Source organism: Prionailurus viverrinus, chromosome A3 (assembly GCF_022837055.1).
Source record: "Prionailurus viverrinus isolate Anna chromosome A3, UM_Priviv_1.0, whole genome shotgun sequence".
NCBI lineage: Eukaryota > Metazoa > Chordata > Mammalia > Carnivora > Felidae > Prionailurus > Prionailurus viverrinus.
Window position 1 is genome coordinate 44892950 of NC_062563.1, and position 12711 is coordinate 44905660.

A 12711-nucleotide genomic window follows, 5' to 3' on the forward strand; every position below is an offset into this window, starting at 1 on the left:
GCTGTTCACAGGGCTCATCTTTTCCTACCGCAGTAGGAAGACTCCATGGGGGATGCAAAATGCCCCATGATCTCCATACTGGAGTTATGTGCTATAATCTTCTCCTTTTCAGTTTGGGCAGGACCTGTGATTTGCTTCTAGCCAATAGAATGTGACAGGTTCTTATTTCTGTGACATTATATCTATATCTATATCTATATCTATATCTATATCTATCTATATCATTTATATCTTACCACAGTGCATTAGAGTGAGGGACACTCTCTGCTGACCCTGAAGACACAAAGTGCCATGTTGTGAATTGTCTGTGGAGAGGGCCACGTGCCAGGGAGCTGCAGACAGTCTCCAGGAAGACTGAATATACAAATGGACGATGGCAACACACACACACACACACACACACACAGAAATGGACAATGGCCAGACTGAGTGTAGAAATAAAACTGTGGCCCACAGCCTGCAGCATCCGGTCCAGGAAACCAACTCAGAATTTACAGTAACCAGCCCAGGAAGCCAACCACTATTTATAAGGCAGACTTGTAAGAAATCAGATTACCATCTCTAGCAACTGGTCCAGGAATCCAATAACTCCTGTAATGATTGGTCCGAAATGACCAGAACTTGATTCATAACTGGCAGCTTCCTAATTTTGTTCCAGTTTCCACCTTGGAACCAATCAGAGATAGCCAAATATGCACTCCTGACCAGTCACATAGGACGCTGGCTGCTAGTTAGCTCACCTCCAGCTTCCCCAGGCCAACAGACTGCAAACAGGGCACACCTGACCTGAAGCCCCTTCCCTTTTCCCACTACAAATCTTTCCAACTCCTCTACCTGCATCTGGGTCTCCACTGAACACAAATAATAGTGGCCAACTCCCTTTCTTTAGCAAGCTCTGAATGGATGGCCTCTACTTTTATTCTCACTTGGTTGGTCTTAATTTATTTCTGCAGAACTGAGAGCCCAGTCACGCAGCTGCAAGGAAGTGAATTCTGCCAACAACCACAGGAGCTTAGAAGTGAACTCAGATAAGAGTTCAAAGGTCTCAGCTGAGGCCACAGCCCTGGCCGATCCCTGAATTGTAGCCTTGTGAGACCCTAGGGGACAGAACCCAGCCAAGCTGTACCCAGACTCTTGACCCATGGAAACTGCATGATGATAAATGGATGCTGTTTGAAGCTAGCATATTTGTGGTCATTTGTTATGTGGTAAGAGAAAAACAGTACACATATCCTTAAACTCCTGAGAAGCAATAAAGCCTGGAGCTAACCTTTGACCTTTATCCAATACACAGAACAGTTAGAATAGTCAGTACCCTCAGAATGTCATGGGCTCTCAGGCCAAAATATTGTGTGCCTGAGGAGTACAACTGCCACAAAAGGGCAAAAGTATAACAACATATACCACCTGAAGCAGAATTACTGAAATGGTCATGCCAAAAAATTTTAAATAATCATGATAAACATATTAAGAACGTGGGGGAAGAAATTAGCCATATGAAAAAAGAATCAAGGATCACACGAAAAGGAAACAAGTGGGGATATTAGATGTGAGAGACTATTTTAATATAGAAAATGATAGGTGGGTTAAAGAACAGACAGATATAGCCCAAGAACCAATGTGTAGGAAGAGGTGATCCAGGACCTCTCTGAGAAGGCAGCTGAGGAAAATGAGGAAGTTAAAAGGAATGGAAGACAGAAATCAACATGCAGAGCCAGGTCATAGGAGAGCCACAAGGAGAGGAGGAAAGACTTTAAATAATGTCCTTGAATTCCCTAGAATTAAAAAAAGATGATAGTCTGCAGATATAAAGGGCACCAAGAATACTGTAGACAAGAAAAAATTCTTGGATCCCTCCGTTATAGTAGAATTAGAAACACTGAAGGCAAAACTATGATTTTTAAGCTTCCAGATTACCAAAGCAGATTGCCTTTGCTTTCTTGCTTCTTGCTCGCAACGGAGGAAGACTTAAATTGACCTCAGACTTCTCAACACCAATCTTAAGCTCAATGGAATTAGATTTTTGAGGTGTTAATAAATAGAACTGTGAACCTAGAACTTTATAACTAGCCAGACTGTTGCTGAACTGTGAGGACATAATAAAAATATCTTCAGGCATATAAAGTCTCCAAAAGGGTGTTCTGTACTAGAGGTGCAGATATGCAAAGGACCAGAGAGAAAACAGCTAGGGCAGAGGTTCTGGCGCTGGATCAGGTTCAGTGTGTTCAGGGAACAAAGGGAAAGCTGGAAGTTAACTGGCAGGAGATGGGGTTAAAGAGGGCTGGGGTCAGAGTGGGAGGACTCTGCAAGCCATGGGAAAGATTTTTGGATTTCTTCTAAGAATAGTGGGTAGCAAGAAGAGTGAGCAGGAGAGTGATAGGATCCAATTTCCCTTCTAAATACACCATTCTACCTGCTATGTGTAGGATAACCAGTAGGGGGCAGGAGTGGATGCCAGATTCCAGGCAGAAAGCTTCCTGCCTAGCGTAGTGATGATGGTGGCTTGGCATAGGTTGGTGGCAGTGGAGGAACAACGAAAATGTAACCTAATTGAAATACAAATCAAAACCACACTCAGATATCACCTCACACCAGTCAGAGTGGCCAAAATGAACAAATCAGGAGACTATAGATGCTGGACAGGATGTGGAGAAATGGGAACCCTCTTGCACTGTTGGTGGGAATGCAAATTGGTGCAGCCACTCTGGAAAGCAGTGTGGAGGTTCCTCAGAAAATTAAAAATAGACCTACCCTATGACCCAGCAATAGCACTGCTAGGAATTTACCCAAGGGATACAGGAGTACTGATGCATAGGGGCACTTGTACCCCAATGTTTATAGCAGCACTCTCAACAATAGCCAAATTATGGAAAGAGCCTAAATGTCCATCAACTGATGAATGGATAAAGAAATTGTGGTTTATATACACAATGGAGTACTACATGACAATGAGAAAGAACGAAATATGGCCCTTTGTAGCAATGTGGATGGAACTGGAGAGTGTGATGCTAAGTGAAATAAGCCATACAGAGAAAGACAGATACCATATGTTTTCACTCTTATGTGGATCCTGAGAAACTTAACAGAAACCCATGGAGGAGGGGAAGGAAAAAAAAAAAAGAGGTTAGAGTGGGAGAGAGCCAAAGCATAAGAGACTCTTAAAAACTGAGAACAAACTGAGGGTTGATGGGGGGTGGGAGGGAGGGGAGGGTGGGTGATGGGTATTGAGGAGGGCACCTTTTGGGATGAGCACTGGGTGTTGTATGGAAACCAATTTGACAATAAATTTCATATATTGAAAAAAAAAAGAAAATGTAACCTAATTGTATCCAAATGTAATACAGGAGGGATATGTAGCAGAGCATACCCAGTAGGCCCTACCTTCATAGCATAGGGGAGGCAAACTTATCCTCTATCCTGTTAGAATCTCTGGCTGGGCCGAAGAATTAAGTCAACATCAGACAGATCAACAAGAAAAAAGCATACACATTCTATTTTACACTTACAAAAAAGCATTCACAGGAAAATGATGCCCCCCAAAGTGGTTAGGTCTAAATGTTCATATGCATTTAGGTTGAACAAACAGCAGTGATTGTGAAATAGGGGGAGTTGAAAAGGAAGAGAAGGCTGTTTTCACGAGGTGGTCTGTATAGATTCTTCTTGGCCTCAACTCCCCATCTCTGATGATGACAGTGTGCTTTTCCTCCTGGTCCCTGGAGGGCGGCTTTCACATGGGAATTCTGCATTGTCCTGCTTTCAGGAAAAAAGGGGGAGGTCAGAGCATCCTTCTTGCTCCTTTGTCTTTCAAGTGCCTTTAGCTCCAATTAGTATGTCAAATGGATTATTTTGGAGTGATGTGTTCTCTTTTTCTAAGATTATTTATTCATTTTGAGAGAGAGAGGGTGTGCAAACATGGGAGGGGTGGAGAGAGAGAATCCCAAGCAGGCTATACATTCAGTGTGGAGCCCGACATGGGGCTCAATCTAGAAACCGTGAGATCATGACCTGAGCCAAAATCAGGAATCAGATGCTTAACCGGCTGAGCCACCCAGATGCCCCTAGAATGACATGATCTCAGCCTTTTCAACAGCATACCTGGAGTCCACCTGCTTACCTCTGTCTCAGTCCCTGTCTAATCACCATCTCCACATTGTTCACAGCCCCTCGCCCAGTGACTGCAAAGCTACCTTGGTAGTCTCCTCCCATTCGTTGCTGTCTCCCCTCTTCCATCCTTTTCTCGCATGGATGCCTTCTGGTCACTTACCAGAAGAATGGAAACCAGATTGAGCCATTTCCATCTGAAACCCTCTCCAACTGTCCCTAAGCCCCTAACTCCAGCCTGATAGCCTCCTCCCTGCTCCTTGAAGCTCACCTTAGCACCTTGGTTCTGGCTGTTCCTTCTTACTTAGACTGGAACATTCCTTCCCAGAAATTCATCTGACTCGTCCCTCTTTTGTCATTAGTCTCAGCTGACATGTAGCCTTGTCAGGGAGGTCTTCTCTGATCACCCAAACAATGTAAGTCCTTGAGCAACTCTCCCATTACTTTGGCATGTTTTTATGGCACGTATCATGCCCTGTATATCTTCATTTTTATGTGTTCGTATGTTTATTGTTTGTCCCCCTCCATTAGATGGCAAGCACCTTGAGAGAAAGATTTTATCTGTCTTATCATATAGTCACAGTGTTTAGAAGAGTGCCTGACACCCAGTAAATAACTAAGATTCATGTGTTGAATAATTAGAGAATGAACCACTATGGTTAAAACAAGAAGTATACTTTTCAAATACAGGAGACTATATAAAGAGATAGAGTTTAGTTATTTTAATCAAAAAAAGCATAGAACTTAGGCAATGGCATGGTTTTATAAAACCCAAAAAGCATAAAACAAGGTGACAGAAATTAAACCAAATTTACCAGGTGGGTTTAAAAATAAAATTCAATTATGGCATATGTTGCTCCAAAAGGATTCATCTACAATAAAATGATGCAGAAATGTCTAAAATAGAGGATAGACAAAAATGCATTGGTTGACTGCAAACACAAAGAAAACAGAGGTCGTGATTGGAATTTCTGAATAAATCAAGGCACATTGAATGGGGCAAAGGAGGTTTATTATACTGATAGCTACATGATCCACAGTGTGGATCTAGCATGAAAGTGCTAGAATACAAATAATTGTAAATTGTAATAGATTGTATTGTAAATGTAAAAAGAATTGTAAATTCTTTTTCTTCCTCTTTTTTTTTTTTTTTTGAGAGCAAGAGAGAGCAAGCAGGGGAGAGGGGCAGGGGGAGACAGAGAATCCTAAGCAGACTCCATGCTCAGCACAGAGCCCAACGCAGGGCTCAATCCCACGACCCTGGAATCATGACCTGAGCTGAAATCAAGAGTTGGACACTCAACCAAACTGAGCTACCCAAGCACCCCAGAATTGTAAATTTTGAGAAAAACATCAGAACCCCAATTGAAATGGAAGATCTTAACACATCTGCCCTAAGTCTATTATATCCTAGAAGGGGAGTAGGGAAAAGGCAGGATATAAATTAGGAGACTGGCAAATGAGATAGTAAAAATAAATGACATCATGAATTAGAATAAATATAAAAGATGAATTACCATTTAGTTAGTTGGTGTTCAGGTTCACCAATAAACAGTTTTCAACAACTACTATATGCTCATTATAGAACTGGTTGTGGGGGTGTTTAACATGCCTTCTTTTCTGATACAGAAATATTTTTCAAAATAGATCATATACTAGGTCACAAACAAAGCCTCTATTAATTTCAAAGAGCAGAAATTATATAAACTACATTCTTTGCCCACAATGCAATAAATCTGGAAATTAATAACAAAAATTTAAAGAACAAAAACAAACCTCAACACTTGGAAATTTTTAATTGGTCTAAATAATAAGGTCAAAGAAAAATTAAAATATTAGGTAATTCTATGTACATTTGCCTTTACACTTGTACTGTGTATATAATTTTATATATAATATTAATGCTATTTTGATTCACAAAGTAATATACCATTTTAAACATTCAGTTTACAGACCTACAACTTGAAAAGTTAAAGTCCCAATAATCCTACACTCCAGGGATAATCACTGACTTTCTTTCAGATTTAAGTAAACAAACATATAAGTAAGAATGTAAATAAAATATGTACCCCTGCCAAATGCCCTCTTCTGTGAGGACCCACCTCCCTCTACATGCACTGCATCTTTGGAGACGGAGATGGGAAGTTCTAACTACCATCTAACTACTATGTAATTCCTAACACTAGGAATTAGTTAACTATCCAGGGATACTCTCTACTTGACTCCCAGGGTGGCTATGGGCATGGACCGAAGTAATGTCACCCAGTTCCAATGCACACCAATGAATAAAGAATTGCCATAATTATTATGATGGTTATTCTACAGCTCAGACCCAGACCAAACATACACACACACACACACACACACACACACACACTCTTTTCAAGTCATTTTATGTGCATAAGACACCTCTACTTCTACCACAGAGAACAGAAATTGCTGAGTTGCCAGCTCCGGGCAATGCTTGCAGAACCAATGCTGCTTGGTTTACTTTAGAGGAAAAATAACTTCATTACAAGTGACATTTTTTTGGCTAGCTGGTCCTCTACTGACCAAAATGCCCCAGAGCACTGTGATCTCTGCAGCTGACTGGAGTGGTCACTTCAGACTCCAAGGACCCTGGGGTAGGAAATCAAACCTGCCAAATGTGAGGTAAGTCCATGAGAGGGTCCAAAGTTTTTGTCTTAATTTTTTTTTTCTTGGAGTTTTCTCTGACCACCTCTTTTATTTTTTTAAATTTTCTTTTTTTTAATGTTTATTTATTTATTTTGAGAGAGAGAGAGAGAGAGAGAGAGGAAGGGGAGGCAGAGAGAGACAGAGTATCCCAAGCAGGCTCTGCACTGTCAGTGCAGAGCCAGACCTGGGGCTCAATCCCACGAACCGTGAGATCATGACCTGAGCAGAGATCAAGACTAGGATGCTTAACCAACTGAGCCACTCAGGTGCCCCTGACCACCTGTTTTAAATTGTAGCCTCCCCACCACCCTCCTTCTCTTTTTGAGTTAATTTTTCACCATGGCAGGTATCATCAACCTTGTCTGGTTTATTGTCTCTGTCTCCCCATTAGAATGTGAGTTCCATGAGAGCACAGCAGTTTGTGTGTTCAGTTTACTGCTCTAGCCCCACCGCCTACAATAGAACTTGGCACATAGTAGCTACTCAGTAGATAGTTTTGAGTGAATAATCTCCAAATCCATCTCTACAGTAAAAGAGGTTTTCCTGAGGGAGGACAGAGCCAAATGAGCTCCAAGTTTTAAAACAGATTGGGCCTGTAGGGCCATCCATGGGGTAATGTACACGAGATGAAGAAACTTTTCAAGAGGTTGAGTGAAACAGAGACAGGGGGAGAATATTTACTTGGGGAGCTTTGTATATAAAATTGAATCCTTTGGGGGCAGAAGGGACTGAAGAGGGAGAGATATGAAGCCAGGTGCGCCTTGGCCCACCTCTCCCTTTTGCCAACATATTCAACCTCTTAGGAATTTCTGACAGTTCTACCTTCAAAATAAATAAGAGTCCAAGTACTTCTCTATGTGTGCACTCTGTAACTCTGCTCTGTGTAACCTTTCTCTCCAGCCTAGAGTATGTCAATAGCTCCTAACTTGTGCGCACAGCCGGCTCTCCATACAGCATCAAACTAAGTCTTCCAACAATATAGATCAGATCCTGTCACCGCCTGCTCAGATCCTCATGAGTGTCCACCTACCACCTCAGAGCCTTTGACCTTAATGCACCTCCTCCAGGTCCTTGCTCAAATCCCACCTTCCCAACCAGGCCTACTCTGACCACCCCACTATTCAATTCTACTCTCCACACCAGACACCAGCACTCCTTGGCCTCCTTATTTTACTTTTTCTTTTTTCCCCTATTGCGGACTTCTTCTCACATTCCAGGTAAGTGACTTACTGATGTTCACAATTTACCCTTTCTCCCGCTCCTGCTTCCCAGAATGTCAGCTCCAACAGGGCAGGGAGATCTGTTTTGTTCCCCTGGGAACACTGAGCTAACATTATTTATTAGCTCAGTGCCTGGTGCATATCAGGTGCTCAATAATTTATTGAATGGGTGACTTAGAACATTAAGAGAAGTGCAGTGGGTAATGATTTCCTGGGAGCTGAGCTGATTATGAAACAAATCTTTAGAAAGCAGGAATCGCAAGAACGAACACCAATCCTATTCTCCTCTTTGGCTACTTGTCTGAAGCAGACCTTGAATAAAAATAAGGACTTTGTTTCCTTTTCCTGCTTCTGTCCCAAACAGGTGCCTGAGGCTCCTTTGGCGACACCAGCTACTTCGGTAACTCTAACACTGTTAGCAATTTCCCCACAAAGGTGCTCTCCTTGGCAGGCAAGTGGAAAAGCACAGCCGCTCACCAGGGACGGGCCTGACTCGCAAGAAAAGACGACTGCAGATTTCTGGCAGGGCCGCTCCCAGCTCTCTGTCAGCCCTCTTCGCTATCCCCAGGCGTTACGAGGGTGGCTTAGAGCTGAGCTAAACCACATCCCGCCTCCCCGCGACTCTGGCTCCCTGGGGCCGGGGCGGGGCTGGGCAGCTCGGCACACGTAGAAACTGCCCCCGGTCGCCCGCTTCCCAGCGGGGATGCAACGAAACACCCGGGCCCCCGCAGCGCGTCGGGGCACAGGACAAAGGGCCGGAGCCCACGCGTGCCTCCCCGACAGGGGCTTCCCAGCACGCGCGGCTGATCCCGGGGTCTGCAGCCGGCTGGCGGGGCTGGCGGGGCTGGCTTGGGGGAGAGGTGTGCGCGCGGTTGAACTGCTCAGCAGTGAGCGCAAAGAAAGGAGACAGAGAAGAATATCCGAGAACAGAACTCCGGTCCTCCCCGGGGAGTGCAGAGGAGCAGGGCGGGGGCGCCGAGGCGCGTCTGGAGCTGATCCAGCCAAGTTTGCTCCGGGTTAGATCAACTTTCTCGGTCTCGGCTCGCCTGGTTGCAGCTAGGGTTCCAGGTCACCCGCAGGCGCCTAGACTGCAAGTCCCGAGGGGCGGAGGGTGCGCTGCACGAGGGGAGGGGGCGGCCGGACCCGGGGTCGCGCAGGCGCCGTCCTCGCCCCCTCATCTCACCCCCGCCCCGTCCGTTCCTCGGGCGCCGGAGGGTGACTGGGGGAGGGGGATGGCTAGCGCCGGAGCCGTGGGAGGGCCGGAGGCAGACACAAAGCCTGCCCCTCCCCTCCGCTCCCCTACTCCTCTTCCTCCTCCACCTCCCGCTCCGCCCCAGTGGGGAAACCCAGCCCCGCGCTAGTCCGCGGGCCACCGCTCGCCCCCGCCTCCGAGACCTGCGGGGAGGGCCTGCGCGAGGTAAGGGGCGGTGGCCGCGGAGACCCCACCCCCGGTGTCCGCACCCAGCACCCGGGGAGGCTCCGGGGTGCCGGCGGGAGCTGTGCGGGGTTCGAGGCCCTGGGTGCTGCTGCTTGCACTGTCTTCCCCTCCGCAGGGGACCTGGGGGTAGAGAGAGCGAGCGAGTGTCCTCGAGGGGTTGTGGGAACGGGTGGGGGAGGAGGTGCTAGGGAGTGGGACGCCGGGACTCGCGTAGGGTGACCTTCCGGGGCCGTGAGGCGACTGCAGGTCCAGTTGGTGTCTTGGTGTATCCTTAGCCGACCTCTGCGGGGGTGGGGTGAGGGACAGCCGGAGGGTGCGGGCGCGGTGGCTCCAGGTGCCGTGTGTGTGAGTGCTCGCGGAAGGAGGGGGCGGGGGGGCACCTTTGTTGAGTTCTACCTTCCGGGCCGCCTACGGGGTGTCAAGTGCGCCTGGTGCCTGGGAGCGCGGGCGGGACTGGGGGTCGCACAGCCCGGGTGCCCAGTGCAGCTCCAGTCTGTGCGCCCATTCCGTGCACGGGCAGACGCCCCCTTCCGAGGCTTCCTCCTCCGGGGGCACAAGACCCCGTGGGAGGGTCCGTGAGTGTGGCCCCGGGGCGCTGGGCTGTCGCGCTGATTGATGGCTGCGCTGAGGGAGGAGGAGGAGCCCGGGGTTCCTGCCGGGAAGGGACGGGGCCACTTTCCCACCCTCAGGCCTCTCCGCCCCCTTCTGGGCTCGGCCTCCACCCTTGGCCTGGGCTTCCACCCGGCACCGGGCGCCCCTGCATGGTCGGGGGACGGCAGCGTTTGCAGAATTCTGCTTTAAAGCCTGTGATTTGTTGCCAAGAAATACAGGGCAAGACCCGGTCCCTTGGGCCCTAAGAGGCGCCTTTCTTCTCGAAGATCTCGAATCCTTTGGGTTTTCCTAATTGAGCAGAGGAGGCTGCATACAGTAGAGCCGCACTTTGTTGCAGGCCTGAGGGTTTCGGGCACATTGGGGGTTCTTAGGAACGTGCTGTCATCAATAAGGAAATCTCAGAGCACTCTCCCACCGACAGGACTTTGTGAATAGTGAGCAAAAATAAACACTGGCAGTACTCCGTAATTAAGATATTTTAAGGCAGTGTTTTAAAAAATAAAGTTTAATGTAAAAAATCAACGATAAACAAAATACCAACATTTAACATAAAGACAGCTTTTGTTAGGCCCCTGCATTATTGTGCAATGGGAACAGTGGTTTCCAGTCACCCTCAGTTTGTCCGGTCCCCACCTGGAGGTTTATGAGGGTTGACAGTGGCCTGCAACAGATTAGGCAATGCTGGCTTTATATATAGTCCTTTTTTTTTTTTTTTTTTTTTTTTTTTTTTTTTTTTTTTACAGTGGAGCTTTTATTAACTTTTTACCCAGCTCAAATATGGTGGGATATTTTGATAGGTGTATAGAGAAGTGTGCATTTTCCTTTTGGCCTCAGCTTCCAGTGTGTCTCTAGAGAACCCCTGCATTCCCTGTGCTGGGGTACTAGGGTAGTTCTATAGAGGGCGTCAAGGGTCAGGTGGGGCCTGGGACAGTGAGGGGTCCTTGCATCTGGGTCTAGAGAAGAAGGCTGGTGGTTGACAGGAGTTATGAGGTTTACAGACTCTGCTCTCAGTAGTTGGAGACTGAGGACATGAGAGCAAAGCAACCAGGACCTCTTTTGTCTGGCCACTTTCCGCAGGTAGAGAAGGTTAGCTAGGTAGAGAAGGAGACCTAAAATGACCCACACCTGCTGCCCTTGCAGGGGTGGATTGGAGGAGCTTGACTCCCTCTGGGGCTCTGGGATGTGCTTGTTCACTAGAGCTTCCCAGCAGCCCTTCTGTCCTCACTTGAGTCCTTTCCTCCCCTTCACCAAAGTCAAGGGCCACTACCTACTCCAAAGAGGAGTTCGGGGGGCGCGTGGGTGGCTCAGTCGGTTAAGCGGCCGACTTCAGCTCAGGTCATGATCTCACGGTCCATGAGTTCGTGTCTCCCTCTCTCTGACCCTCCCCTGTTCATGCTCTGTCTCTCTCTGTCTCAAAAATAAATAAACGTTAAAAAAAAATTAAAAAAAAAAAAAGAGAGGAGTTCGGTTCTCCAGAATCAACCTCTTTACTGGACTGAATCTGCTTCCTCTGCATAGAGGAGACTGAGAACTGATTTCTACGTGCAGGGGCGTGCAGCCCTGGGAGGCCAGCCTTAATGGGACCCATTCTTCACATACTCCCCAGGCTGTCATCTTGGTATTATGTCTCACTACCCCCCCCCTCCCCCAATGTATGTCCAGCCCTCCTAATGGTCTTTCACAGTTCTGGTGGTTTCAGCTGGGAAGGTTCCCCTGACCTCCCTCCTCCTTTCCCTCAGGGCCACCACAGGTGTGGACCCCACTTGCCCACTGTCTGTGAACAAAATCAAAAGCCAGATCATAGCTCTTCCTGACTCACCTCCAACACCAGGGACAGGACATTGAAAAGAATGAACAAAAGTATCCCTTGGTATATCCTTAGTAGATAGATGTATATCCTTAGCAGATAATCATTATTTTTATAGCACTTTGCAAAATGCTTTTACAGATAATACCTCAGTTGTTTTTCACCAAAGTACTGTTAATTCCACTTGGTAAGTGAGAAACAGAGGCCTGGAGAGGTCAAAGCACCAAAGCTGGGACCAGGGCTCCAGGCTCAGTACACATCTCCCTGAACCACAGCTGAGTTGCTAGAGGTGTCTGTGCTCAGAGGTACACCCCGGGCAGTGTCTGTCTGCAGCAGAATTTAACCAAGCTGTGTTTTAGGGTGCAACTTTACTAAAGAAAAAATTACTAAAGAGTTATAGTGGTAGAACGCATTAGGACAAATGCTAATGTTAAACAGGGTTTCCTCTGCAGGACTTTTTAGTGCCTTTATTATTATAGTGTGTGCTGGGTCTCTTTAGGGTGATGCCATAATATGGACTGTTTGCCAACTTCATTTGGCCACAGAACACTCTTTCTCATGAAGCATCTTTAGGATCCAGTGTTCTAAGGAGTCCGCTTTGGGGATTGTTTAGTTCACCCAAATGTTTTTTTAGTTCACCTCTGACATCTGGGCAGTTTCCAAGGACCATTAGTGCTTAGGACAGCAAAAAATCTAAATTCTGGACATTAAAAAGGCACAGTAATCCCCCCTTGTAAATTGTTTGTTTGCAGCTGTTGTGGGCCAGACTAACAGGAGTCATTCTCCAGGGCTTGGTCAGATTTAAGGGAACCAAAGGAGTCGAGTAAACAATGCAAACAGGCTCTAGGGAGCATGTC

General features: G+C 46.8%; 1 protein-coding gene across 4 annotated transcripts in view; it reads left to right on the forward strand.

The window, feature by feature from the left end:
* The first annotated feature begins 9213 nt into the window (after positions 1-9213).
* The window catches only part of RIN2 (Ras and Rab interactor 2), a 242644-nt gene continuing 239146 nt past the window's right edge, over positions 9214-12711 (forward strand). For 3 of the 4 annotated variants that reach the window (XR_007151168.1, XM_047854170.1, XM_047854172.1), the window contains exon 1: positions 9214-9414. The gene's annotated coding sequence lies outside the window, so the exon portion shown is untranslated. The remainder of the gene's footprint in view (positions 9415-12711) is intronic. The other variant, XM_047854171.1, reaches the window with a different exon arrangement.